Here is a 27,674-nt window from a genome sequence, read left to right as displayed (position 1 = left end):
CAGGAGTGCTCTGCTCACCCAAGATTCATGACACAGGCAGAAGAAAAATGTATCAATCCTCAAGTTTTACTCAGTTAATGTAGATACTCAGTTAATGTAGAACTGCCTTGCTCCCCAACCTTCTCCCCATTTCCCATTCTGTCAGGGGTGCCAGCTTGCTTCCCTCTGGGGAACTGGACTTAGTTTAAGAAATGTACAAGATTTGCATTAGTTTTCTTGGGCTGCCATAATGAAGTAACAGAAGTTGGTTGGCTTAAAACAACAGAGATTACTGGTACAACCACCATGGAAAACAGTATGGAGTTTCCTCAGAAAACTAAATACAGAACTACCATAGGATCCAGCAATTCCACTCCTGGCATACAGCCATACAGAACTTTCATTTAAAAAGATACATGCACCTGTATGCTCATTACAGCACTATTCACAACAGCCAAGACATGGAAACAATGTAAATGTCCATTGACAGATGAATGGATTAAGAAGATACGGTACATATATACAATGGAATACTACTCAGCCATTTGCAGCAACATGGACAGAACCAGAGATTCTCATACTAAGTGAAGTCAGAAAGAGAAAGACAAATGCCATATGATATCACTTACATGTGGAATCTAAAATATGGCACAAATAAACCTATCTATAAAACAGAAACAGACTCAGACATAGTGAACAGACTTGTGATTGCCAAAGAGGAGGGGAAGAAAGTAGGAAGGGGAGGGAGTGGGAGAAGGAGGGAGTTTGGGGTTAGTAGATACAAACTATTACATTTATAATGGATAAGCAATGAGGTCCTGCTATATAGCACAGGGAACTATATCCAATCACTTGTGATAGACTATGATAGAAGATAATATGATAAAAACTATATATATATATATATATATGTATGTATATAACACACGTATAACTGGGTCACTTTGCTATATAGCAGAAATTGACAGAACATTGAATCTGGAGTGAATCTGAACATTGACAGAACTATTGCATTTGGAGTGAATAAGCAATGAGATCCTGCTGTATAGCACTGAGAATTAAATCTAGTTACTTGTGATGGAGTATGATGGAGGATAATGTTGGAAAAAGAATGTATATATGTATGTGTGACTGGGCCACTTTGCTATATAGTAGAAAATTGACAGAACACTGTAAACCAACTATAATGGAAAAAATAAAAATCATTTTAAAAAATGTAAATCAACTGTAATAAAAAAAATTAAAAAAAAAACAAATTTATTGTCTCATAGATCTAGGAGCTAGACATCCAAAATCAAATCAGGGAGCCAAGCTCCCTCTAGGACTCTGGGTAGACCCTCCCATTCTTCCTCCTAGGTTCCTGCGGTGGCCATCTAAGGTTGTTATCCTTTGACTTGCAGCTGTATCATTCTAACATCTACCTTTGTGATCACATGGACTTTCTCTGTGTGTCTCCCTCTTCACATGGCATTCTCCTCTTCTTATAAGGACATCATGTAAGATTAGGGTGCACCCTAATGATCTCATCTTAACTTGATTACAAACACTCCATTTCCAAATAAGGTCACATTCATAGGTTCTGGGGGTTAGGATTTCAACATATATTGGTGGACACATTTCAGCCCATGACAAGACTTTAACCGCAAACTCTTCCTTCATCGAGGACTCAGTCTCCTTGCCTTGATTTTGACTCTCTGGTTCCCGAACCCTTCCTCAAGACTGTAACGCTCTGTTACCAATTCCTCCTTTCTGTGTTGCTGGTTTTGACTGACAAATCTCACTTCTATTTACTGTCCTCCAGTTGATTAACTTATTGATCCTGTGGCATCTGCCTGACTAGACAGACTTTGAAGCTAAGGTTGGTAGTTTCAGGGAATAACACAGACCTGTTCCCAGCACCAGGTCCCTAGCTCTGTGAAACATACTGTGTCTAAGCCCACCCCTAGTCCAGCCCCTCCCTGATTCATCAATTCCAGAGGCCTTCTTAGATTCCACTTTACTAGATCCAAAACTTCTAGGCCTGGAACAACCCAACCAGAGCATTCCTTTTCCAAAAGCAAAATTTTCTAGTTTGCTTTCTACACATTTCAAATTAAGATTATGTTCCTGATGTTAAAAAAGATACCTCTCTGCCTCATGCAATTCTCATACAACTTTAGGCATCCATATATCCTTACTATAGGTTCTCATATTCATTATGAGAAGCAGGAAAAATTAACTAATTTAGGACAGTAAATAAAATAATTTAGACCAGTTGGGAATCCAATTATGAGAAAAAAAATACGTAATTTCTTTAAGATCAAGTAATTAAATTAGTTCATGTTTACATTAACAAAAACATAAACGAAATGCTGCAGCAATTTTTTTTTCAACTTTTGGATGTTAAAATAAGTCTTAGCCACAAATTATTTGAAGAAAATTTTTTAAACTTTAATTACTGGATTAACTGTATTAATTTTCCATTTACCATGTTGGTATAACCCTGATCTAAAACCAGATCTACATACAGGAGAAAACACAGCTAGTCCATTTGCTCACCACCCTCTTTCTAAACAATAGTGCCTTGTTAGTTTAGAGAGATCTGACTATCTCTCAAGTCCAGAAAAACTCAGGCACTTTCTAAAGAGCCACAATTTCCATTTCTTCAACACAGAGAGATGGCCAATGATAGAATTAAACACGGAAGTTCCCAAGAGCCATGTCATCTTCTAGCTGTAAAAAAAATCGCACTGCTCACAGTCTATAAAAAGATTACCAGCTTGGCCATGCTCATGGTCCACAAACATAAACTGAAGGACATCATTTGAATCTTCCAATTGACTACATACATGAACTCAAAGAAAGTCACCAACAATCTTGCCACTACTAGTCATTCTGGCAATTGACATGTGTGCGTGCATTTCTCTAGGCGGCCTGGTCCATCCCTGTGAAGTTTTAAAATAAATCATCCTCATTTGGTGGAAAGGAACTCAGAAAGGACAACTGACCAGCTCATTTTGTTGCCATCCAATCCAGCCAATTCTCCAGCCACTCCTTCTTCTCATGGGGCCACCAAAGGCTAAATGAAACATTTCCATCCTCTGCCAAGAACACGTGCCAGTATTTACTAGTACTTATGCAAAATAATTTTCCAGAATTATTTCTCAAAAGGTGAAGGCTCAGTTGCCTTATAAAATTCCACAATGGAATAATAAGAAAGAAACACACAGTCCCAGAGGCACAGGTTATCAATTTTATGCACAGGGTGAGTATGTCTTACATATTTCAACTAAGCTGGAATTACAATAACCCCATGTCTCTCAAGAGAAATGGTGGCTGCTGCCAAAATGAAGATGTGCTCTGTTTTACTTTCACAACAGGAAGTATTCCCGGTTGGATTAAAATGACTGGCATGAAGGCTTGAAGATGCTGCCTCACCACCTGATTTGTCACCATGTCCACGTGATCTTGGAGGGCTGAATGATATAAAGTGATCTTGGTATTCATTCATTCACTTAGTCATTCATTCAGCCAGCATGTAGTGAGCACTTACCATATGCAAAGCATTGACCGAGGACCTTTGAATTCAAAGATGAAGAAGAAAATGTTCCTTCTTGCATGGGATTCACAATCTAATAAAGACATTTCTCTAATCTCATATGTATTGCCTTTGTATCAATCAGGGTTTTTGAGCTGTAAGCAATAGAACCTTCTCCAGTTTGCTTACAAATATAGAAATCTTAGGAAGGCTGAGGGACAGCTCCCCTAATCTTGGATCAAGGCAAGAAACAGGCCTCAAAAAGGATCCTTCACAAGTTTCTAGAATGTAAGAAAAAATATAGCAAGCTTTCAGGATCCTTCACTCTAAGTGAATGTTCTCTGTTTTCAGTCTTTGTCACATCACGCTGGATTTTAATTAGTTTATATTGTGTCACATATCCACTCCCTTACCAGGAATAGATTGAATGACAGACTCACCAAGATTGTCTCCAATAGAGAAGAAGCAGTTTTCCCAAAGCAAACCCAGGTGCTCTTTCTAGAACAGAGAATGGATTCTAGGATTCTAGGCAAGCAGAACAGCCCTGCTCTAATCTTTATTCCTCTCCTTTTCCATGGCTAAAGCCACTTATCCCTTACCTGAAAGCTAACCTTACCCTCGGTTTGGAAGGGGCCCAGTCAAACAGCTCAGAAAGTCAGTATTAATTCAGCCTTAGCTCAAGTCCCACTCAGCACTTGTACCTGACTCTGATCACCAGGTCTGCTGAAGACCTGAGTTTTGGGTACCAAGCATCCATCACATTGGCATCCATCATCTTTGCACCCATCATATTGGCATCCATCATCTTTGCATCTATGGTACCTGGCACAGGACCTGCTGCAGAGGTGCTTAGGAACTGCCACTGGTTGATGCATTTTTAGCAGAGTCCTGTCTTCTTTGCGTTGCCACCACTGCCTGAATAAACTGTCCAAATATTCTAACACTTAACCAAGCTAGGGCCCTCCCTCCTTATTTCCACCTAAAACTGGATTTCTTCCCTTGAATCTGGGCAGCAAAACTGCATAAATGAGAAACAATACTTTTGAATCAGAAAAGGCTGGGTTAAACCCAGATTCTTTCACTTACTATGTGATCTGGAATAAACTGTACCGTGCTAAACCAGAGCTCCTTAACATGGGTACAATAACATTTTTTTTTTTCTCTTACAGCCTCACAGACACTATGTCAGGTTCTTAGCCGGCTGAGCCACAATGGGAACTCCACAAACGGGTACAATAATATTTACCTCATTAGGTTGTTACAGGGCTTAAATGAGATTAGGGTATTTAAACATTACTTAGTACAGCATCTGGCAGATAGTAAAATGTTTAATAAATCATCCTTGATCCCCCAATCAAACATTTCAGAATTATGTGTATTAGTGTCAACTTGTTGCTATTTGACGCTCTGGATTTCAAATCCCTGCTTATATTCACCTCCAAGTCTTGACTGCTCCCACGTTTCAGCCTTCCACTTCCCATGTTATGGACTGGCCTCGGCCAGTGATGCATCCTGATCCTTCATTGCTGGCTGCATCCACCCTGCCAGCACTGAATCCCTGGAGCCAGGCTCAGTGCCCTTCCCCCCAAGTTGCAGACTCAGGCTCAAACCTCTCTCAGCCTTCTCCCTCCTCGTACCCTGACAGGCATGACCTAGGGACGTGGCCCTTCAGATTCACTCATCCTCATTACAACTGTTGTGACAACAGTTGGTTCTGCCTCCACAGAAGCAACTCTCCCGGGGCTGTCTTACACTCACTAGATTGCTCAGCACTTTCTGATTTTTTTGTTTGCTATAATTATCTGGATAAACCTTTAGTTCCTTAAATTTAGGGAAGGCTTTTTGCCCTCATTAGCGAATAGCTTATCTAAAACACATCCATCAATTTCTATATGCCAAGCACTGGAAGTAGAGATGCACGAGACACAACAGCTGTTTCTATGAAGCCAAGAAGAATCACAGGGAGGCCGTTGCTCCTCATCCCCTTCTGTTTTAACCAGCAAGCAATGATGACACTGATAACCTAAAAAAATCCATCCCAAACAGTGGGTAATAAAGATACCACTTAGGTTGGGTTTTAGAGTGCTCTTTGGCAATGGCATTTGTAGAGATCTACAACAATCACAAGAGCAGCATTCAATGAATGTTCATATCCAACACCGAGATCAAGACATGGAACACTGGAGTTCCCATCATGGCTCAGCGGAAACGAATCTGACTAGTATCCATGAGGATGCAGGTTTGATCCCTGGCCTTGCCCAGTGGGTTAAGGATCTGGCATTGCTGTGAGTGGGGGGGGTGTAGGTCACAGACACGGCTTGGATCTGGCGTTGCTGTGGCTGTGGTGTAGGCTGGCGGCTACAGCTCTGATTCGACCCGTAGCCTGGGAACTTTCATATGCCATGGGTGTGGTCCTAAAAAGACAAAAAAAAAAAAAAAAGGCATGGAATGTTGTCAGAATACCAGTGGCCCTCCCCTGCTCCCTCTCAACCATTCTCCATCACTGAGAATCACTGACCTGACTTTGGATGGATTCATACAGAAGGCACTCTTGACTGGTTTCTTTCATTCATCCCTGAAGTTGTGATGTTCTTCAGCGTGACAATTTGTTCATTCTCCTTTTCTGAATAGTACTGCTTTAGATGAATATTTTACACTTTATTTATCTGTTCTCCCTACATGAACATCTCTTTTGTTTCTAGTTTGCAATATAACGAATAATGTTGCTTTAAATATTCTAGCACACTCCTTTGGGTTCACCTCTGTACTATTCTCTGTTCAGTTTATACCCAGGAGTGAGATGACTAAGTCATGACATTCATATATATATATTTTTTCTTTTTAGGGCCACAACCACAGTCTATGGAAGTTCCGAGGCTAGGAGTCGAATCAGAGCTGCAGCTGTTGGCCTGAACTACAACCACAGCAACATGGGACCCAAGGCGCATCCGTGACCTACCAACACACTGGATCATTAACCCACTGAGTGAGGCCAGGAATGTCAAACCCACATCCTCATGGATATTAGCCAGATTCTTAATCCACTGAGCTATGATGGGAACTCCTATTCAATTTTAACAGATATTTCTACATTTTTTTTTCTTTTGCACGTATTGTTAAAGATGCTGCTATTCCAGAGAAACAGTAGTTCATGTGTGGAAGCCTGACTCTATGAGATCTAAGAAGCTGATTCTAGGACCTGTACGCACAGCTTCTTGCTCTGTGTTTTCTCTTTGTGCTCAGAGGAGACCATTTTTATTACCTGCTGGGCAGGTGCACAAAGGCACCATCAAATCAAGAGCCATGCCGTCCCCTGGAAAGCTGGTAGGAGTCCTCAGAGCTGACAGTATAGTTTACCTTGGGCTTCAGGAGCCTCCTGGAGACAAAGAAGGATCTGATCAGAGAAAAAGAATGGGAGGGGTAGGACAGGTCAGAACACCAGCACACAAAATCCAAAAACAGGTCTTCAAGGTAAAGGAGGTACCGGGGCAGGTACTGCAGAACAAATGGAGAGCAAGAGGGAATTACAGAATGACTAGTAGGGAGGCACCTAGGCAAATACCTGAGTGTAGGGCAGTCACCCACCAATACCTGCCTCACTTCCGTTTTCTGCAGTGTAGCAGTGGGTAGCCAAGCAGCCAATAAGGAGAGGGAAGAAGCAGACAGTGTGCTAATTTCCTGGCTCACTACCTTCTCAAGGTAATTGCTTCAAAGATCAGACCTAGTGGCCGAACTGCCAAAACTCTCCTCCACACTTTCAAACCTTTGAAACAGCCACATCTACTGGTGCCATCCATTGGGAAAGCAATAAGCAATAGATAATGATCCATAAGACACTTTCATTCCTTAATGCATAAACGAACTTCTGAGAATTTATTGTAAGGTTACCATACAATACAGAAAAAAGAAAATAAAATATATTGACTTGTACATGGTAAGTATACCTATATTGCTTTAAAAAAAAAAAAAGATGAGGACAACCTAAATGTCCATTAGTAGTAGACAGCATATCAATTTAATTGACACTTATAAAATCATTAAAACTAATTAAAATTAAGCTTCTGTGCAAACTTGTTTAAATTAAAGTCTCAGGAGATAAGACTGTACAGACATTAAGACTGCAGTGAAACTGGAGTTCCTGCTGTGGTTCAGTGGGTCAAGAACCCAACATAGTCTCAGTGAGGATGCGGGTTTGATCCCTGGCCTCGCTCAGTGGATTAAGGATCCAGCGTTGCCACAAGCTGCAGTGTAGGTCACAGATGCTGCTCATATCCAGTGTTGCTGTGGCAGTGGAATAGGCTTGCAGCTGCAGCTCTGATTCGACCCCTAGCCTGGAAACTTCCATATGCCATGGATGCAGCCACGAAACAGAAAAAAAAAAAATTTACAGTGAAATAAATATGCATCTGGAAGTCAACAAAACTTAAAAGGAAAGAAAAGAGCTAATACTACTTGCTCATTGCACACTAGTGCTGTTCTGAGTGTTTTACACAAATTAACACATCCTCACAACAATCTTATGAAGTAAGGAGTATCACTAACTCCATTTTACAGATGAGGAAACCAAGCCAAAAACTGCTAAAGTAAACAGCTCAGAATACTTGAGCTCTGTCTCAAGTGACAGAGCTCAAGTATTCTGACCTCCAAGCCCTTAATACTTAAGCCATTACTATGACACTATGAGTCATAAGTGGAAGTGGGACTATTAGATTGTCCCATATTTGTATGGGAAATATTTTAGTATCTTTATAACTAAATCAGGTATGATGAACATTTGATATGACATCACATAAGGCATCCATTATGTCTCTGGTACAGAGCTAAATTCTTTCACAGGCATCATTTCACTAAATGTTTGTGAGATTTATGTCATGGGGACTACTAATATTTCTTTTAGAGATTACAAAATAACAGTTACGTCAGCTAATTCATTATAAAATCCTCAACTACAAACAAAAGAAAGCAAACCCTACAACCTTCTCTAAATCCACACGGGACATAGAAACCCCACAGAGAAAAATCATCTCGAATAAGAGCAACGTCAAGGACCTCCTCCTGGGAGAAAACCAACCCACAGGAAGTAGAGAGTTGACAAAATGACAAAAAAATGTCGGCTTTCTGCTAGAATTGGACCAAATTGTAGGAAAAAAGCTTAGAGCATAAAACTAAGTAATATTAGTTAATTATCGAGAGGCTATAAAATGGCCATTAAGAAGGAAAGAGCAACAAATGATCAGTTGGGAATTTGGGCATTTTCTTGTAGTCACTATGAATCAGTTTATCAAATGTTCATGAATCACTGAAAATAGGTGCTCCCTGAGGGCAGGAACTATGGAAAGATTCTTTGAGGATATAGGTGACAAAAAACCTTTGGCCTTGAAATCAGTCTGAGATTGGAAAGACTGCCTTAGTGCTGGGGCAACAAGATTTTTCCAGGCCTGGAATCTGGGCTTTGTGAATTAGGCCTGGATGACATGCTTCACTGAGTGTCAAATTATTGCTGTATATTTACACACATACACATGTGTACCTGTGTACACTGCTGACCCTTGAACAATATGAGTTTGAACTGTGAGGGTCCACTTATACGGATTTTTCAACCCACCAGCGGTGGGTTGAGTCAGCAGATGGAAAACCATCGATATGGGGAATCAAGGACACGAGACAGAGAGGCAGATATAAGTTACATATGGATTTTTGACTGCATGGAGGGTCAGCACCCTGAACCCGCCTAGTTCAGGGTCAACTCTTTGCATTTACAAGTATATACATACAGATAGATATAGACACAGATATAGATAAATAGTTGGTGAAAGTTAAAGTAGTTGGGAGTTACGGAGTTCCCGTCGTGGTTCGGCAGTAACAAGCCCAACTCGTATCCATGAGGACTCAGGTTCAATCCCTGGCCTCACTCAGTGGGTTAAGGATCAGGCATTGCCCTGAGCTGTGGTGTAGGTCACAGACGCGACTGGGATCCCAGCATTCCTGTGGCTGTGGCATAGGCCTGCAGCTACAACTCTAATTTGACCCCTAGCCTGGGAACTTCCATATGCCACGGGTGTGGCCCTAAAAAGACCAAAAAATAAATAAAGTAGGTGGAGTTACAAAACACAAAGAGCACCTGCTCTACATAGCTCGCCAAGACCACGGCTGTTCGGACTTGTCTCTATTATTATAGATATTCACATTAACATTAGAAGCCTGGGGAGCATCATGACCAACTTCCATATTTGTTTCATTTATATCTCCTATTCTAAAGGGTTATGTTAAACCAGGTCTAAGGCAAAGTTTCACCCATTCTTGAAATCGAACTTGCCTCCAGTTTCTGCCTTGACACAGGGCTGCATCTTTTCCAGTCGTCATCTTGTCCCCAGCACATAGCACAGTGCCCAGCCCATGGTAGGCACTCCAGGTTGAATAAACTACTGTTAGGTGAAAATCAGAAAGGAGGCCATGGTCCCACCTGCAAGGAGCTCACGGGCACTTCAGGAAGTAAGGACTGAAGTTAAAGAAGGAGACAGATGTGCAAAAGTGCAGGGGGTAGACACCTTGTTAACAGGGGGTCTGGCAGAGGGAAGGATTTGTGGAGAAAGGGGCTCTGGATTGGAGGCAGGGTGAGAGGGTGGAGGGGATCTGGGCTGTAAAGGTGCAGGGGGCACCCCCATGCTGCTTCCAGCCAACTCTTGGCAAGTCTCCTTACTTTCCTGAAACGCTCAACTGGCATCACCAGGTCAGGGCAGAGACTGGAGGACACTTACCACTGAAGCGTGTTAGAGCTGGAAAAGAGATTTTCTCATCTAACTCTCTCGTGTTACAATAAGGAAACTGGGACAATGGGAGTGAAAGTGCTTCTCCCCAGGTCACAGGCTATTCCTCAGGGAGCCGGATCCCGGAATGCTTTCCCTGGAGGACAGTGGGCATTTTTACATGTCCGTGATAGGAGGGGCACCACGTGTGTCAGAGAAAGACGTCAAGTCACAGCAGAGCCAATGCAACTGACTTGCTAAAGATGAAAAAAAGGCAATCAGTCTGGTTACCCAGTGTCGACTTAGCCCAGGGGCAGTGAGAGTATAAAATCCTATGGGCAGATCTGGAACGTATAAATCAGAATGATTGGGTATAATAATTCAGCTATCAACCATTAGCCCAAGAGAAAGACATTTCCCTGGGAGGAGGGAAATAGAAAGAAAGCTTTGTTAGACCTTGCACTCAAACCTGGTGAAAACATCAAAATAATCTCATTAAAGGGTAACGTACTTACTCAAGACAGGCAAAAGGAGTTCACAGCAGTCTTAAAAATCTGTTTAAGGAATTCCACTTAATTCTCCCCTCAGTATTCTGGGTTTGTTTCTTGTTTCTTTTCAAATCTGCCTGTAGGTTAATACTTGGATCATTATATTTAGAGTAAGGGCCTATCCCTACAAACACTTTTTAAAATAAATGTTCCTTCCACAACCTAAGGACCAGTGGGTACTAAATCATTCCTTTCTAGTTCCTCTATTAACACATTTTCCTGAAAATCTCTTAAGGCAGAGAGGTGACCTGTCTTCCCATTTTTTTCATAGGCAGTAGTTTCTTTTAGACCAGGAGATGATAAACAAGGTCATTCTAAACACCAAAGAAATATTTCCAGAAACCAACAGCATCCATGGTATGCAATTTTATTTTATTTTTATTTTTGGCTGCCCTGTGGCATATGGAGTTCCTGGGCCAGGGATCAGATCTGAGCCACAGTTTCAACCTAAGCCACAGCTGCAGCAATGCCAGATCCTTAACCCACTGGGGATTGAACCTGCATCCCAGTGCCCCCAAGATGCCACGGATACCACTGTGACACAAGGGGAACTCTCCCAGGGGATGCAATTTTTAAAAATGAATGGTTAACAATCCTGCCAAATTACAGGCACCCCTTCCCTCTTACTACATGGCAAGGGATAGAGTTTTCCATGGTTGACTCTCTTTTTTAATTGGGTGAATTAAGTGAAGGTAAGAATGAAAGCATAAAATTACAGCATAAAGATAAAGACAATATATGGGAGACTGGAGGATACAGGTGTTCAGTGAAAGAGTAGGAAAATGCACTTGTTTGCTTTTTTAAAATGTTTGTATCTCCTTTTTATTTAACATTGTACATGTATATGTGTGTGTTATCTGTGTGTGTGTGTGTGTGAGTTGCATATAAAAGCAGGTGTAATTCAGGCCCTGGAATCACATTTCTTTTGCCTACGTCCTTGTTCTGTACCCTTTATATTTATTCCTTAATATACTTCCAAGAAAAAAAATGAACTTCGGTTTGTGAATTTGTCCACTAGCCTTGGTGCGTTGCATTTTTTAAATTAACCCAGTTCTTTCCTCCTTGCACCCTTGATTTATGTTTAGCCACGTGACATGTTGGTAAAAGACTGACGTAGATGTGGTTGTTGTGCCAGTTCCAAGCCTAAGCCTTAAGATGTCTTGCAAGCCTCTGCTTGCCCTCTTGCACCTACGCTGCCACCATGCAAAGACTTGCCCAGCCTAGCCTGCTCATTCAAGAGAAGGATGAGGATTACATATAGCAAAACAAATCTGGCCAAGCCCATCCAGAGCAACCAAGAGAGCCAGTCACTGTCAGCAGAGCCACCCAGCCAAGTCCAGCCAAGGAGCACTGACCCATAGCTGATCTATAAGGCTTTGAATAACAATAATACTACAGGAATAATAACTATTATACTTATAGTCGAGGTATAATAATAACATAATAATAGTTTTGGGTTTTTATCCCTGAGTTTTAGGATGGCTTATTATGCAGCTAGAGCCAGAAAGTGTACTAGATTTGCTCAGAAGTTCAACAAGCAACAGGTGTCATCCTAACACATTTTGAGCGATAGGGAAGACATTTTTCTGCCCATGTAAATGAAAGCTAGTACCAGCCTTTACCTTTTTCCTGGCATTACAAGGATTCAATGCCTACAAATTTCTTACTCTAGAAAACTCACACAGATGAACACAAAGAATTATGCTATGATACAGTGAAAGAGAAAAAAAAAAGAGAGAGATGAAGAAAAAGGAAGGAAGGAAGGAAAGAAGGGAGGGAGGAAGGGGGAAGGGGAGGGTAAGAGGGGGGAAGGGAAGGAAAGAAAATACTCCTCTCCAGAGATCACTGCTTGGCTTAAAAGGACACACATTAAAGCAATGACTAAATATACACACCCAGACAGATAACTAAGGCATTTGTTGGAGATGATAAATTTCAAATAATCCAGACAACTGATTTGCATGAGAAGAGATAGGTGAAAGACATATCAGAACATCCCAAGGACATGGTACCCCAGTGACACCTGCTAGATGAAACCCAATGTAGTCTTTCCTTCCAGGCTTTCATGGAAGTCTGCTGAAAGGAACGCCAGCTGAGAAACCTCCCAGAGGATTCTTCTCCCAGAATTTGAGTAACAGCCCTGGCCTGCAGTCCAGTGAATCACAGAGGCTGTGGCACCCTCCTGGCTCAGCTGTGACAGGCAAGCCATGGACTCCTCACACTTGACATCATATAAGTGCAGTTGGGCTGAATGGGTGACTAATTACTAACGTGCCCTGCCCTCCACCTAAGGCCTTACCACCCAAATTGCCAAGGAGGTAACTGTTGGCCAGGTCCACACTACTAAGAGAAATCATACTTTAGCTCAGCAGCCGTCACCTGAACATTTAATGAGAGCTCCATCAGGAAGAGTTGTGTGTGCCCCATTTGACAAATACAAGCGCAGACAGAGACAAGGTCAGACACATCCCTATCAATCAGAAATTGGCACCAAGACAGCAAAGCAGTCACTGGGAAAGATAAGAAGTTTGGAGGTGGGTGTGGCAAGGAGCACCCTGGCCAGGCTGCAAAGCTATCTTCTCATATTCTGCAAAGCCTGGAACTGATAAAGACCAAGCAGGCTCCACCTTCAGTCAGACCCTCATCCACATGCCCATGGAGCTAGGGCACCAGATCAATTTCACGTTGTCATCACCTTTTCCCCTGTCCTATCGGGCATGGCCCATGCAACAATCCAGCAACTAAGAGCACTTAGTTGTCGCTAATAGCATCCAGCTTCCCAAGCCCTAATCCTGGGATGTTTACCTAGTCTGGGTTGATGGAAATGCATCCCACTTTGGAGCTGAAGGGACAGGCAGCATGCTGCTGACACTGCTGGAGAGAGGGCCTCTTGTTCCCCAGGGATTCTTGTGTCATTAGTGGAAGGAGGCTGGCTCCTTCCCGGGCAACATCACTATTGCTCTTGGATCTGTAGGATTCATTCCTTTCACCTCACTCTTCTCTTACAAGGAAAATCCTCTATCTTCTTTGGAGAGCAGATAGCGTAGCAGTTATTCACAACTGAATTTGAGTTTAGCTAGATGGTCTCTGTCCAAAAGAGAAGAGTTGATGATGAAAGAATGGCCATTCAGTTGGGTTGGTAAAAAGGTCAGTTTGGAGTTCTAGCCAATCCCAGAGGTGGGAGAGGCCTCCCAAGTATAGACTCCAGACTTTCAGAGGCATCTGCGAGGATGAAGCAGTATGGACCTATCCACTGACAGTGGAGGGACTCGACTGGGATAGGAGGGGACAACAAAATCTGAGAGGGGACCATGGAAAGGGCGGCTCCAGGGATGAGTCATTCACAATGCCTCCACAGTGGGTCATGGACCCCCGCTTTTTCCCCAAAAGCTAAGTGCTGGAGCAGTCACAGGTGTGCTCAGCTGTCCAGGTGAGCTGAAGCAGCCAGAGCCCTTGCAGCTGCCTCCATATAACCTACATTTACCATCCAAATATTGTTATTTTCTATGAGTGCCATGAAGTGAAAAAGGCCATCTAGGAAGCTCCTACATCAGCTTAATGGCTTAACAGAGCAAGGGGTCTTTTGGAAAACCTCTACTTTTACGAGCGTGAACCACTTACAGATGTTTCCTGAAGCCAGACAATCTGATTCCCAGATCTCTCCGGGTCCATCTGTACCCCCATATTCTCATCTACAAGACCAGGGGAGCGAGCCTGACAATCTTCAACGTTTCTTCCAGCTCAGAATCTCCACTGACTTCCTGACCTTCACACTCTGCCACTTCCGCCCCCCTCCAGCCACCTGATCTATCTGAGGTCTCAGCTGAAATGCCACACTCAGACCCGCAGACGTGGACTGGTTTGAACCCCTCTGCTGTACTGTACTTCCCCTTTGAAAAGTTCCCTCATACTTACAATTCCTTCCTCCCTTCCTTCCTTCCTTCTTGCAGTATTTCTGGAGGGAGGAGTGACCCTGATGAGAGCAGGGGTTTAGAAGTTGGACTGATGCATTTAAGTCTCTGTGTGACCTTGAGAAAATCACTTAGCCTCCCTCTACCTCACTTACCTCAGGGATCAAAATGGAATCAATAACCATCTCCACATCTCAGGCTGCTGTATGGGTTAAGGTTGGCAAAGCACAGCACCTGGCATAAGGTAAGCACTGCGCAGGTCAGCAGTGACAATCTTCGCGATGCCTTCTTTACGCTGGACCAGGCCTCTATCCAACATCATTCTCCTCTTAGGCTATAATTCACAAGTGCGCCTTTAATAGCTGAATCTCCAGGGCCTTGCACAAAGCCCAGCATATCATCACAGGACCAGGGTTCAAAATATTGTTGGACTATTGCCTTTGGAATGGATAAGCAATGAGATCCTGCTGTATAGCGCTGGGAACTATGGCTCGTCACTTATGATGGAGCATGATAATGCGAGAAAAAAGAAGCTATACACGTACGTGTAACTGGGTCACCATGCTGTACAGCAGAAAACTGACAGAACGCTGCAAACCAGCTATAATGAAAAAAAAATTAAAATCACTATATAAAAAAATATATACCTTTGTTTGAGTGAATTAATGAACACAAGTAGCTTGCTTTGTTTTCAGACCCATCCATTTCTCTCGGTGCTAATTTTCACAGCTAAAATGTTCTGCCCCTTCAGCTTCAACCAAAGCTTGCTTTGTCCTCAATCTTCGTGGATAGCAAGAACCAATGTACGTTTCGCTGCTCACCAGAGAAATCGTACTGTTTGGGGAAGTCACATGAATACCTTTCTCTAAACGTCTTCCTCCCAGCTCCCCAGTCTAATTGCCATTTACGGAATAACCGTTCGGGTAGCCAAGTTATCATTCTCAATGGAAAGGGAAAACTCAAAAATGTATGTATTAGATTTCCAGATGTAGCCAAACCTTGTTTTTTTGCCTAAGTGGTGTTGACAATTGTTGGAAAATCATTTGATAATGATCCAACTATCTAGAACCTCTTTATTTTATGCCTGTTAAAAGAAAAGAAAGTTATTACCCAGGAAAATTTCCAGACTGCCATAAAAAGAAAAGTGTCTGCTGCCAAGAACCATCTGCCATAAAACCTCCCCTATCAGCTTCTTACCTTTATGTATCTGCAAAGCACCCTTTTTAAAAATGAGGAAAGACCATCAATCATTTCTTTGAAGGTGAATTGCAAATGTTTAATGCAGAAATTAAGTATCACGAAATAGGAAATAAAGTGTGGCGTTCTAAAATTAAACGTGGGCATCTCCCAGAGAGGAGTACAAGCATGGAGACTATAGAATCAGTGGTGTCACTTCTGGTGACCTGGCCCCTCAGTATCCATGTCAGCTACAGAGGGTGAGGGTGGCAGTGCCACTGGCTTTAAAGGGTTTTTATGGGAATCCAATGCAACAAGAGCAGTGAGAGCACTTTGAAAAACTAGATGTGGAATGAAAATGAAAGATATAATCTTTCTTAATGAGAGAAAAAGAACAAAACAAAAACCTGGATGAGCAGTTCCACGTTGGTGTGGCTCAAAGCTGTTGCAATGAAGAGGCAATCACATAATGGGATTGGGAAGTTCCCACTGTGGCGCAGTGGAAATGAATCAGACTAGTATCCATGAGGCTGCGGGTTTGATCCCTGGCCTCGATCAATGGGTGGGGGATCTGGTATTGCCGTGATCTATCGTGTAGGTCACAGAGGCAGCTTGGATCCCACGTTGCTGTGGCTGTGGTGTTTGTTTGTTTGTTTGTTTGTTTTCCATTTCTTGAGCTGCTCCCGAGGCATATGGAGGTTCCCAGGCTAGGGGCCTAATTGGAACTGTAGCCACCGGCCTACGCCACAGTCACAACAACTCAGGATCTGAGCCCCATCTGCGACCTACACCACAGCTCACAGCACCGCCAGAACCTTAACCCACTGAGCAAGACCGGGGATCGAAGCTGCATCCTCATGGTTCCTAGTTGGATTCGTTAACCACTGAGCCACACGACGGGAGCTCCTGTAGCTCCAATTTGACCCCGAGCCTGGGAACCTCCATAGCCGTGGGTCCGGCCCTAAAAAGCAAAACAATAAAACAAATTTGAAAAGGGATTCGAAGTCAGTGGTTCCCAAAGTTGGCTGAGAATCCAAACCCCTGTGAATCCCTGCTCAATAAAACTGAAGTCTAAAGCCCACCACAGACCTACTGAATCAGAATTTCCATAGATCTACAGAGTTAGAATCTGTGCCCTGGACCTGGAAATCTGTATTTACACACACTCTCCAGGAGAGGCTGATGGGGAGATTGGGGAAGCACTGGACAGGACGACGTCCAAGCACCTCTGTAGCAGGGAAAAAAGAAAACTTATCATCTTCATTAATGTCTGCCATCAGAACTAATGATTCCCACGTTAAATTCTACTGTGTGCTGCCCTGCCTGACCCCAACCAATGCCCATCAATCAGAGGGACAGATAACAGCCTGCCACTGGCACCAGCATCCACCCACAGCAGGTGTTAAAGGGAAGGTACCAGAGGAGGCAGGGGAAGATGCCCCTCCCCCTCTGCACCCAAGGAGTGGCCAACGCTGGTTCCAACCTGGCTACCAGTACCCCAGAGATGGGCCACTTTGTGTTATATTCACTATTTCGAAGATCCAAATGGAAACTGGACCTTTATCCAGAATAACTAAGTTCTGAGGTATCCCTCCATCCCTCCTTTCTTCCTTTAAAGCTTATCTATGAGGTACCCACTGTGTGCCTGGCCCTGTGCTAAATACTAGGGGGGCCATGCCAACATGCAGCTCACGGTCAGGGAAGATCCAATACCATGATTCCCCCGTCCCTGAAATGATGTCACAAAGGAAGTGAACTTGGCTACAGAGCCCATAACAGAGGAATCTGACCCTGTCTGGAAAACTGACCCATGTGATATAAAGATCAGGCAGAGGAAACAGCTTATACAGAGGTCCTACTGGACCAAGGCCAAGGTGGCCATTCCAGAGGATGAAGGAAGATGGGGTGACATGAGGTGATGCTGAAGAGGCAGATCAATGCTTGTGGGTCGTCCATTTAACACTTTTGGACTTGATCACATGAGCAATGGGAAGGCATGAAAGGGCTGTTAGCCATGCAGAGAAGGGGCCTGACAAGGGCATTCTGTTCACAGCATGGGAGCAAGTTGAGACCAGGAGGTAATTAAGAGGCTATTGAGGGAGACTGGTAGCTCCGCCATGGCGCTGGCCATGGAGATGGGGAGAAATGGACATTTCAGTGGATAACATCAACAAGGGTTGAATTAGATTTTTACTGGGAAACAAAAAATATTATAATCTACTTTGCTGCAGGAGATACATTCCAAGACCCTCAGTGGATGCCTAAAACTTTGGATAGTACTGACCCCTGATATGTTCTTCCTACACATACATGCCCATGATAAAGTCAACTTATAAACTAGGCACAGTAAGATATTAACAAAAAATAACAGATCATGAAACAGAACAAGTGTAGCAATCTACTGCAATAAAAGTTATGTGAATGGGGGGATCTCCCGCTCTCTCAAAATGTCATATAGTACAAATTTAATGCCTTTTCTGTCTTAACTAAGCACTTATCATGCACTATGACCGTTACTTTTGCAGTGTGAAGTGCAACAGCCAAACTAGCACAAATTTCTTTTTCCTTCTTCACAATTTCATGGATAGACAATTCATTCTTACTGTAGGTCTTGGCAACCTCAGCATAGGGGTTTTTTTCTTTCCTTATTAAGTTGAGAACTTGCACCTTTTCACTAAAGAGAAGCATTTTACGGCTTCTCTTGGGCAGATCCGAATTGTCAGCATCATTAACTATGCTTGTGCTTGGAGGCATTGGTGAGTAAAATAAGGGTGACTTGAACACAAGCACTGTGGTACCAGTCGATCTGATAACGGAGATGAACCAGCAGGCAGAATACACAGGACAAAAGGGTGATTCACATCCTGGGAGGTACAAGGAGGGAAAGCATGGGATTTCATCATGCTACTCAGAATGGCGCACACTTTCAAACATGAGTTGTTTATTTCTGGAACTTTCCATATAATATTTTTGGACTGCAATTGACTGCAAGTAACTGAACCCACAGAAAGCGAAACCATGAATAAGGGGGAGCTGCTGTATTCAGTTTGGCCAGAGAGTAGGGCAAAGGGTGAGAGGAATAATCAGAGGTGTCTCTGCAGTAAAAAGTTTTAGAAATTGTGATCCAGCCAACTTCTTATACAGATGAGGAAGCCCTGCACCTAGAGCTGTTAAGCAACTTGTTTAGGGTCATATTTTGGTTCAATGACAGAGAGAGGGCTAGAATATTCGCGGCCCCAGGATCGGTATGGATGATAAAATGAAGGGATTAAACCAGCTGAGGCCAGATTCACCATTAAGCCAATATCAAGCTCTGCAAAGCTGTTGGAAAGAAAGGAAATGTGTTTGGTGGCCCGCAGGCTCTGGCTGGCCTGGACCTGATAAAGCTTCGTGCTCCAGCTCATCACTAGGAAAACAAAGAGGATGCAAAGAAGAAAACCAAAGGTGCTATCTCAGGATATTAGCACTACATCTACTAATGCCAAATGCGGTCCTACTAGGAACTATATCCAGTCTCTTGGAATAGAACATGATGGAAGGTAATACGAGAAAAAGAGTGTACATATATGTACAACTGGGTCACTTTGCTCTATAGCAGGAATTAGCACAACATTGTAAATCAACTGTATTTTTATTAAAAAAAAAAAAGATATTAGTACTACCAATCTCCTTCCCTCCAGCCAAGAGCCAAGCATGTTCAGGACAAATGCAAGTCAACTAAACCTCACTCCCACTCACGCAGAACACACCCTGCACCTCTGCCCTCCCTAGTCACTCATGTGGGCCCCTCACACCTAGAGATGTGTTAGCTGGGCTGCTAGAGCACAGCTGGATGCTCCAAGGCCCCACCAGTCACAGGTCTCAGGGATTTTGCAGACAATTACACAAATGGAAGCAGGAGGCTTCCCCTGGTGTGCATTACACATCCCTCAGCCAGAAGAGATGAGCACAGCCAAAGAAGTTAGGGGCTCCCCGTGATGGCTGAAACAACCTGCCCCTCGTATGGATTGATACAGCGGCTGCTACAAGATTAATTATATTTTTCCTGGAACAAAGCTGGAAATCACTCAAAGGGCAATAAATGCTGAAATCTGTCTATGCTCTGCCAAAATTTCAGACAAAAAGCCAATAAGGCAATTTTTACCTTACGTGCTTGAATGGATTTTTAAAAAACAGATCTGGGTTGAATGCAATGAACTAGATCAGCCCAGGGGCTCAAAGGAGAAGGCTAACTCTGGGGAGCTGAGTGAATTCCCCTGGGACAGCTGTACTTCGGAGCACACCCTGGACATGCCACCCAAAGGAGTCCATCACCTGCTTCTCTTTGTTAAAGAGAAGAAGGGGCTGCCAAGTGCATGGACCAAACTGAGCAGTTCCTAAGCTCACTTCTTCTTGGAGTAGAGAAGCCATGAATGGGAAGTTTATGGTGGCAAAGCAAAGGAACTGTTAGCCACAGCTCCTTTGGGGCTTTCAAAACATTTCAAAGATTAATATTGCAAAACCTCAGCCTGGAACCAGACCAAAGCCCTTCAGGGTTCCCTGAGGGTTAAATAGGTGGCGATAATAACCTGTGTCTTACATGTGTAAAGCAATTTATAGGTGATAGAGAATTTTCATACATTATCACATTTATCCTCTCAACAACCCTGAGTTGGGTATTACTACTATTAATCACTTTATAAGTAAAGAAACTAAGGATTAGAAATTTTAAAACAGCTTGTAGAAAGAATGATCAGACATGTACATAAAGACTGCTGTGAGGTACCATTGTGTTCACAACACAGAAAAATGTTATATCAGTCAGGATTCTATAGCAGGGATTAGAAAACTCAAAACAGGAGTTCCCGTCGTGGCACAGCAGAAACAAATCCGACTAGGAACCATGAGGTTGCAGGTTCGATCCCTGGCCTCGCTCATTAGGTTAAGGATCCAGCATTGCCATGAGCTGCAGTGTAGATCAAAGACGAGGCTCAGATCTGGTGTTGCTGTGGCTGTGGAGGTTCCCTAGCCTGGGAACCTCCATATGCCGCAGGTGCGGCCCTAAAAAAAAAAAAAAGAAAGAAAAGAAAACTCAAAACAGAATAATTTTAAGATTAAAAAGGGACTATTTATAAAAGTGAGACAAAACAGAAACAGACCCACAGATATAGAAAACAAACTTAGGGTTACCAAAGGGGTAAGGGGGGACAAGATAAATTAGGAGTTTAGGAATAACAGGTACATACTACTATATGTAAGATAGAGAACCAACAAGGACCCACTGTACAGAACAGGGGGTTATACTCAATATTTTGTAATAACCTATAATGGAAAAGAATCTGAAAAGAGATATTATATGTAGGTATGACTGAATCATTTTGCTAAACACCTGAGAAGAGCACAACATTGTAAGTGAACTGTACTTAAGTGAGAGACAGGTGTGGCAGGTACTCAGAGGACAAGCTGGCACCACAGAGGGGCTGTTACATTCATAGACTGGAGGGATTGGAGAGGAGGCAGAACCTGGAGAGAATCCAGTTTGAGAGGTCCTGTGACCTACAGCCCAAGCAGGCAGTGAGTAAGGGAAACAGATAATCCAACTGCCTGGATCCCATATTGGCCCAAACCAACTAGAAATGAGAGGGCAAAAGGACAGGTGAATAACCATACATCTGAGCCTCCTAGAGAAGAAAGCAGGTTGGGAAAGGTAAAGAGAGGGTCAAATGGAAGGTACCTTCAAAGTGGTATGTGTAATTAAAAACCAGTCTACAGGCTCAGCATATCAACAATAGCTAAATGTATACAGTTCCTACAAACAATGGAATATTAGTACAGCATCAAAAACCACTTCCACTCCAAAGAATGACAGCAGCGTTTTATGCTTGTGATGTCATAGAAACTCAAAGAAGCCAGACTATAAAAAAAAAAAGAAAAGAAGAAGCAGAACTACACAGATAGTATGATTCCAAACATGCCTGAAAGAAAGAAAAGCTGGAAGGAAAGAGGCAGAAATGTCGCATCTCTATTATTCCCAGATTCTACAATTAGTTCATTGTTGTTTCCATTTCCTTCACTACCTGTTTCTCTGTTTTTCCAAAAGTTCTATAAAGAACACATATTGTAACCTGGAAATACATTACCTTAAATCCTTAGAAATTTGGAAGATCAAAATGTTAGGAATCCTTGGCTCTAGCTAACACTCAATATAAAAAAAACAAGAAGAAAAAAAAATCATCCATTTCTGTATTGATACTCAGATCAGACACTGAGTATTTTCAGGACAGCACAAAGTCAGGTTTGTTTGTCTTAAATGTATCTCCCTAACAATCCTGTGACAAAAGAGTCTGTACCTCCTTCTCTAGTGAGATACAGACCTAGACTCACAAGGTCACACTGCCGCAAAGTGAGAGAACCGAGATTTGAACCAGACAGTCTGATTCCAAAGTCAACGCTGTTCCAAGAAGCTGGGCCATGGTGCTTAATAGGGGCTGGTGCACTCCCAGGAGCCCTGTCCTACACAAAAGTCTCTCCTTGGCCATCACACTTCTAAGGAACAATTTCTGCAGACGTCTCAAGCATATCTTGTGCCTCCTGAGCCGACAATAAAGACTGAGAAATTCCATGGAGCATGAAAGAACAAGTCCTGGTCTGACATTCTGTTCATCAAATGCTCAGCTACAGAGTGAGGAGTTTATGGATCTTCCCGACCACTAGAAAGTTCCCCATTATAAGCAATAACTTTTTTTTTTTTTTTTTTGCTTTTTTTAGTGCCAAATCTGCAGCACATGGAAATTTCCAGGCTAGGGGTCAAATCAGAGCTGGAGCTGCCGGCCTACACCGCAGCTCATAGCAATGCCCGCTCTTCAACCCACTGAGCGAGGCCAGGGATGGAACCTGCATCCTCATGGATACTAGCTGAGTTCGTAACCTGCTGAGCCACAGCAAGAACTCCCAAACAATAATGATTATGCAGAAAAAGAGTCACTGAGCACTAACTACATGCCAAGCCCCAAGCAGCATGTTTTATACTTATTCTATCCTTACAACAAATTTATGTCTTATACAGGAAGACACTGAGTCCCAATGACTTTAAGTAACTTGTCCAAGATCAAATGGCTCAGGAAGTGGCAGACTGGGATGTGAACACAGATTTGTCTCTCAGAGCTTATGAAGCAGATGGGGTCATAGGTCAGGCTGATTTGAGAAAGTCACAGAATCATAAAGCATCAGTGCTTAGAGTCTTTAATAATAATATCTGCCCCTCTGGGCTTTTATGCCTCTCAAAAATCCTGCCACACCAATATCACCCTATTGTGTAGCTCTAGTCCATGGTGTGAGATGCTGCTTTTCGATGCCTGTGTGTCCACAAAGAGGACACAGTTATCAGGGAGCCTTAGCCACAGACAAGAAAGTGCCTCTTCCTCTGAGTCCTCAGTCCCAGAGCTGATCCCTGGATGGCAGAAGGAGCAGGAAGAATGGTCCAGCGATGGGCCAGTTGTAGCCTCCACTTACCTCCTCGACTCTGTTCCCAGCACCATTACAACCTAGCCCCACAAAGATACTGTCTGCAGTTGCCCATGGACCACATATGACAAGACATTCAAATGTCTCGAGCCCTAACCGCAAAATTCTCCCTGTTTTGACTCTCCCTGTTTCAGGAGTTCCTGAGAATCATTAGATAGATCCTGGCAATAACCTCACAGTGTCTGCATCCAGGGCAACAGCAACAAGGCCCACTCAGCCCAGCACAGTTTCTGCTTCTCATGCCCTGCCCCCAACTATGACTCCACGGCTAGAGTTTCCTTCCTTCCCTAGGATGGCCTCTGTACATTAAGATTCCATTTCACAGTGGGGAGAAGGAATAAGATGGATTTTAATTTACCCAGTGTTCTGTCTACCCGGCTTATTGGGATTTTCAGCCTGCTGAGAAGGAACAGCACCCAGCTTAACGATCAGCTCAGCACTTAACCTGTTGCTGACACTTGGATGTGTTCTCCCCCTGGTTAAAATTCAGAGACAGCACTGAGGCCAGCAGTCTGGGCGTACGAGACACTCTCTGGCCCTCTGTCATGACGGAATTTTCTGCCCAGCAAAGTCAAGAAAATAGAAGCTGTAATGCGATTAAGTCTGAACTTAGAACATGTCATTCCTTGAATCCCAACTGCTGGTTTTAATGCTTTTTGGCATGGGTGAGGCCCCATATTTCTAGTCTGCCACCCAAGCTCTGCGGTTCCTACAGATTCCAAGGGCCAGTTGGTTCTCTGCTGCCTACTTTCTACAAATTATTAGAAATTAATTTGATTTGGTTCAGCATTATCTGACAATTGCACTGATCGCCCCGCCCCGTGAACCTCTCTGGCTAATTTACATCCCCGCCATGTGGCTTAATGTCTCCAATGCCGGTGCACGTTATTTTAAGCTCATGCTAATTATAATTTTTTAATACAGTCTGAAAATCATGCCGTTACTTAGCAACAAAGGTCACTCTAATAAATAATAATATTTTGGGAGCCTATTGATACCTTCAATTCTTTCTCACAGCACTGAGGTAGCAGTAAGACGGAGTCACGATGGATGGGTGTCCACCACCTGTAGCTCCTCCGCTAGACCCGGCCCCCTGCACTGGGTCCTCTTTATCCTCACTCTGGCCCCTTTTTGACAGTGATAGGGTGGGCTGGCTGAGCTCCGCTCTACACATCCCTACTTCCCATACCTGGAGCCCAAGCGGGAAAACCATACATACACAGCTAAAGGGCAGCTAGATGCAGAAACATCTAGCTAAAGTCCTAGGAACCTGTTATGTCAGAAGACATGGCAGGGTTTCCATTGTGGCTCAATGGGTTACAGACCTATCTAGGATCCATGAGGATGCAGGTATAATCCCTGGCCTTGCTCAGTGGGTTAAGAATCCAGCATTGTCGTGAGCTGTGGTTTAGGTTGCAGTCATGGCTCAGATCCCACCTTGCTGTGGCTGTGGTATAGGCTGGCAGCTGCAGCTCTGATTCGACCCTTAGCCTGGGAACCTCCATATGCCACAAGTGCAGCCCTAAGAAGAAAGAAGAAGCCAGGGGTTGAATATCACCACTAGCATGGAATACCTTGTTTTTTTCTCTGTGGACTTCTTTCTCCATTTTTCCTGGGAAATGACCTTAGCTACAGGCAGAATGCATGGGCAGATCATAGGTGGACAGCCCCTGTGATAATTTAGGAATTCCATGGCATGGCTGGACCCCAGACCTAAGCCCCAAGGGCATTCCCCACTCCCTAGTATATCCTAGAGCACTTTCTGCCATCCTGTTTCTGTTGGGGTGAAGGCCCCCTTTCTTCATGGGCAAGAAACATGACTTTGAGAAGCTCATCACACAAGGCTGTTTAAAAGCTATAAAGCCCTGTATATATGAGGAAAGCTTTGTCATGGGCACTCAAAAAAGATCAAGCACACTACCCCCCAGGCCTAGCAGACTCTCTAGAGAAGGAAAAGTTCTTCCACTCCCTCTGCCCCCTCCCCACTCCCAAATGCAAACTGCCCAACAAATGCCAACCTAGACATCAAACTCAGACAAAAGACCACTGACTCTTGGCTTATTCAGCCCCACCAGGAGCCAGACTAGGATTTTCTTCTTAGAGTTTGAACCATTGGAGGCCTCAGAGGTGCTACAAAAAACGTGGACTCACCCCTCTCCCAAAAATAATATAAAATAATTTTTTAAAAAATTTAAAGGAGTTCCCTGGTGGCTCAGCGGTTTAAGGATCTGGCATTGTCACTGCTGTGGCTTGGGTCACTGCTGCTGTGGCATGGGTTTGATCCCTGACCCCAGAACTCCTGCATGCCATGGGCATAGCCAATATAAGGGGATCTCACCCTACCAGTACACATTTTATGTTCCACAGAAAGCAAGCAGTAAGCCCAGTTTCATCAGTTAACATTTATTCATCACCCCATATTCTGCCAAACCCTTCACATATGTTAACTATTTATCCCAAATACTCTCCCTTTGGTCAAACTTGAGCCAGCTCCTCTCGGCCCTCTTTTCGCCAGGAGTCAACCTTGGGCTCCCATGTCCAGCTTTGCCAGGTCCGGTTTTAGCAAGACTCTCGCTAAGTCAGTTTAGAGAAGATTGTGCAGTGGTGGTATCTGATCACCCTTGATATCTGATCAAATTCCTCATCTCCCATCCTGGATATCTGATCCCCATGGCTTGCCTTCAACAAGAATTCTGTTCAGTTGCTATAGCAAAAAATCCCCCTACCCTTGGTGTTAGTAGCATTCCATTCACTGAGCACCTCACCCTGCTCTTTGGCTATAAACCCCCAGCTATCTCTGCTGTGTTCAGAGTTGAGCCCCATCTTTCTCTTTGATAACAATACCCTTCTTGAAATAATTCTGAATAGGAGTTTCCTTGTGGTGCAGCAGGTGAAGGATCCAACACTGTCACTGCAGTGGCTGCAGGCCAAAAAGAAAAAAAAGAAAGACCCCTGAACAGATGTTACCATTTTAACAAGTCACAGCAACTTTTTTCTTGAACAACAGGTACCACTATTACTCCCATGTAACAAACAAGGAACAGAGGCTCAGTAAAGAAGTCTACATTATTTGGCCAGCATGTATCAGAGACAAGATTTGAAGGCAGGGAATCTGACTCCAGAAAATCCATGCACTTAACCATTTCCATTAACCGCCCATTTGCTACAAAGCCACTCTCATCCCCTTTCTAGTGACAACACTTATTTTAAGAGCCACCAAATCAAGCCAGACTGGAAAATCTTGGGAGGTCCCATTTTCCACAGACAAGCTATAAAACAAAATTGTATAAGAGATCCTGCCCTGTTAGTCTTGTTATCCTAGATGGATCCCATCAAACTGGACCAGTTGAATTCCTCACTCCTTGGCCAGTTATGTAGTAGGAACAATCCAGCTTTAGCAGCAAAATGCACTGAATGCTGCCCATTTGCAACGTGGTGTACTAGGCACCAGAAGAAATACAGACATAGAATGCAGTCTGGTTATATCTAAACCTCTGTGCCATGATAATGAAGCATTCTAGCAGGGTAAAGAATCTAACTGCGCAGGATATTAGCATCATTTAACTTTATCTTCCCTATAATTATCCCTTCACTTCTTTCCTAGCGCCTGGAGGAAAAATGCAACTATCATGCAAGCTGGTTTCTCTTCAGACTAGCACTTGTCATATATCCAGAGAAGGGGTCAGTGGCATACAGAGAAAGGACCCAGGTTGTATCATTTCAACCAGCCATAGCAGGCCCTTCTGCTCACCCTCAGCCCCAAGCCACCAGGTTCGAGTTGTCTGATAACCCAGGTGTGTGCGGAGATCTAAAGGCATTGATGCCAGGCCAGAATGTTCCATTGTGTTGGGGAATTTTCCTCCATCATTTCGTTTGAATTAAAAATCATTTGAGATTCTGTTTCTAAGCCAGTGTAGCCCGGGGCCTCTAAAAGGACAGCTGTAAGAACCTGTTCACCCTCCTAGAGCTTCTGTGGCACATCACTCGGAATGAGGGTACAGCCCCGCAGGCCTCCAGCTCACCCTCTGGCAGGAAATTGCTTCCCACAGTCATCTACGGGACAAAAGCCAGCCACACCATCAGGAACCATAAAGAGGCCAAAAGGCAAGCAGCCATCCTCTCAGATCAATTTCACTTCAGTATCTCTGCTTCCCAGTGTTGCTCTCTCTCCCTTCCCTGTTACATTCCTAAGTCTTATTTTCCTTGATTTTTGAAATGTGTTTGTTTCTTTATGCCTTCATGTTGACTTGTCTTCTTAACTGTTAGCTTATCCTTGGCCACTGGGTGTGAGAGC

The sequence above is a fragment of the Sus scrofa genome, chromosome 15 (assembly GCF_000003025.6).
Source record: "Sus scrofa isolate TJ Tabasco breed Duroc chromosome 15, Sscrofa11.1, whole genome shotgun sequence".
NCBI classification, from domain to species: domain Eukaryota; kingdom Metazoa; phylum Chordata; class Mammalia; order Artiodactyla; family Suidae; genus Sus; species Sus scrofa.
Note: the sequence above shows the minus strand (reverse complement) of the source record.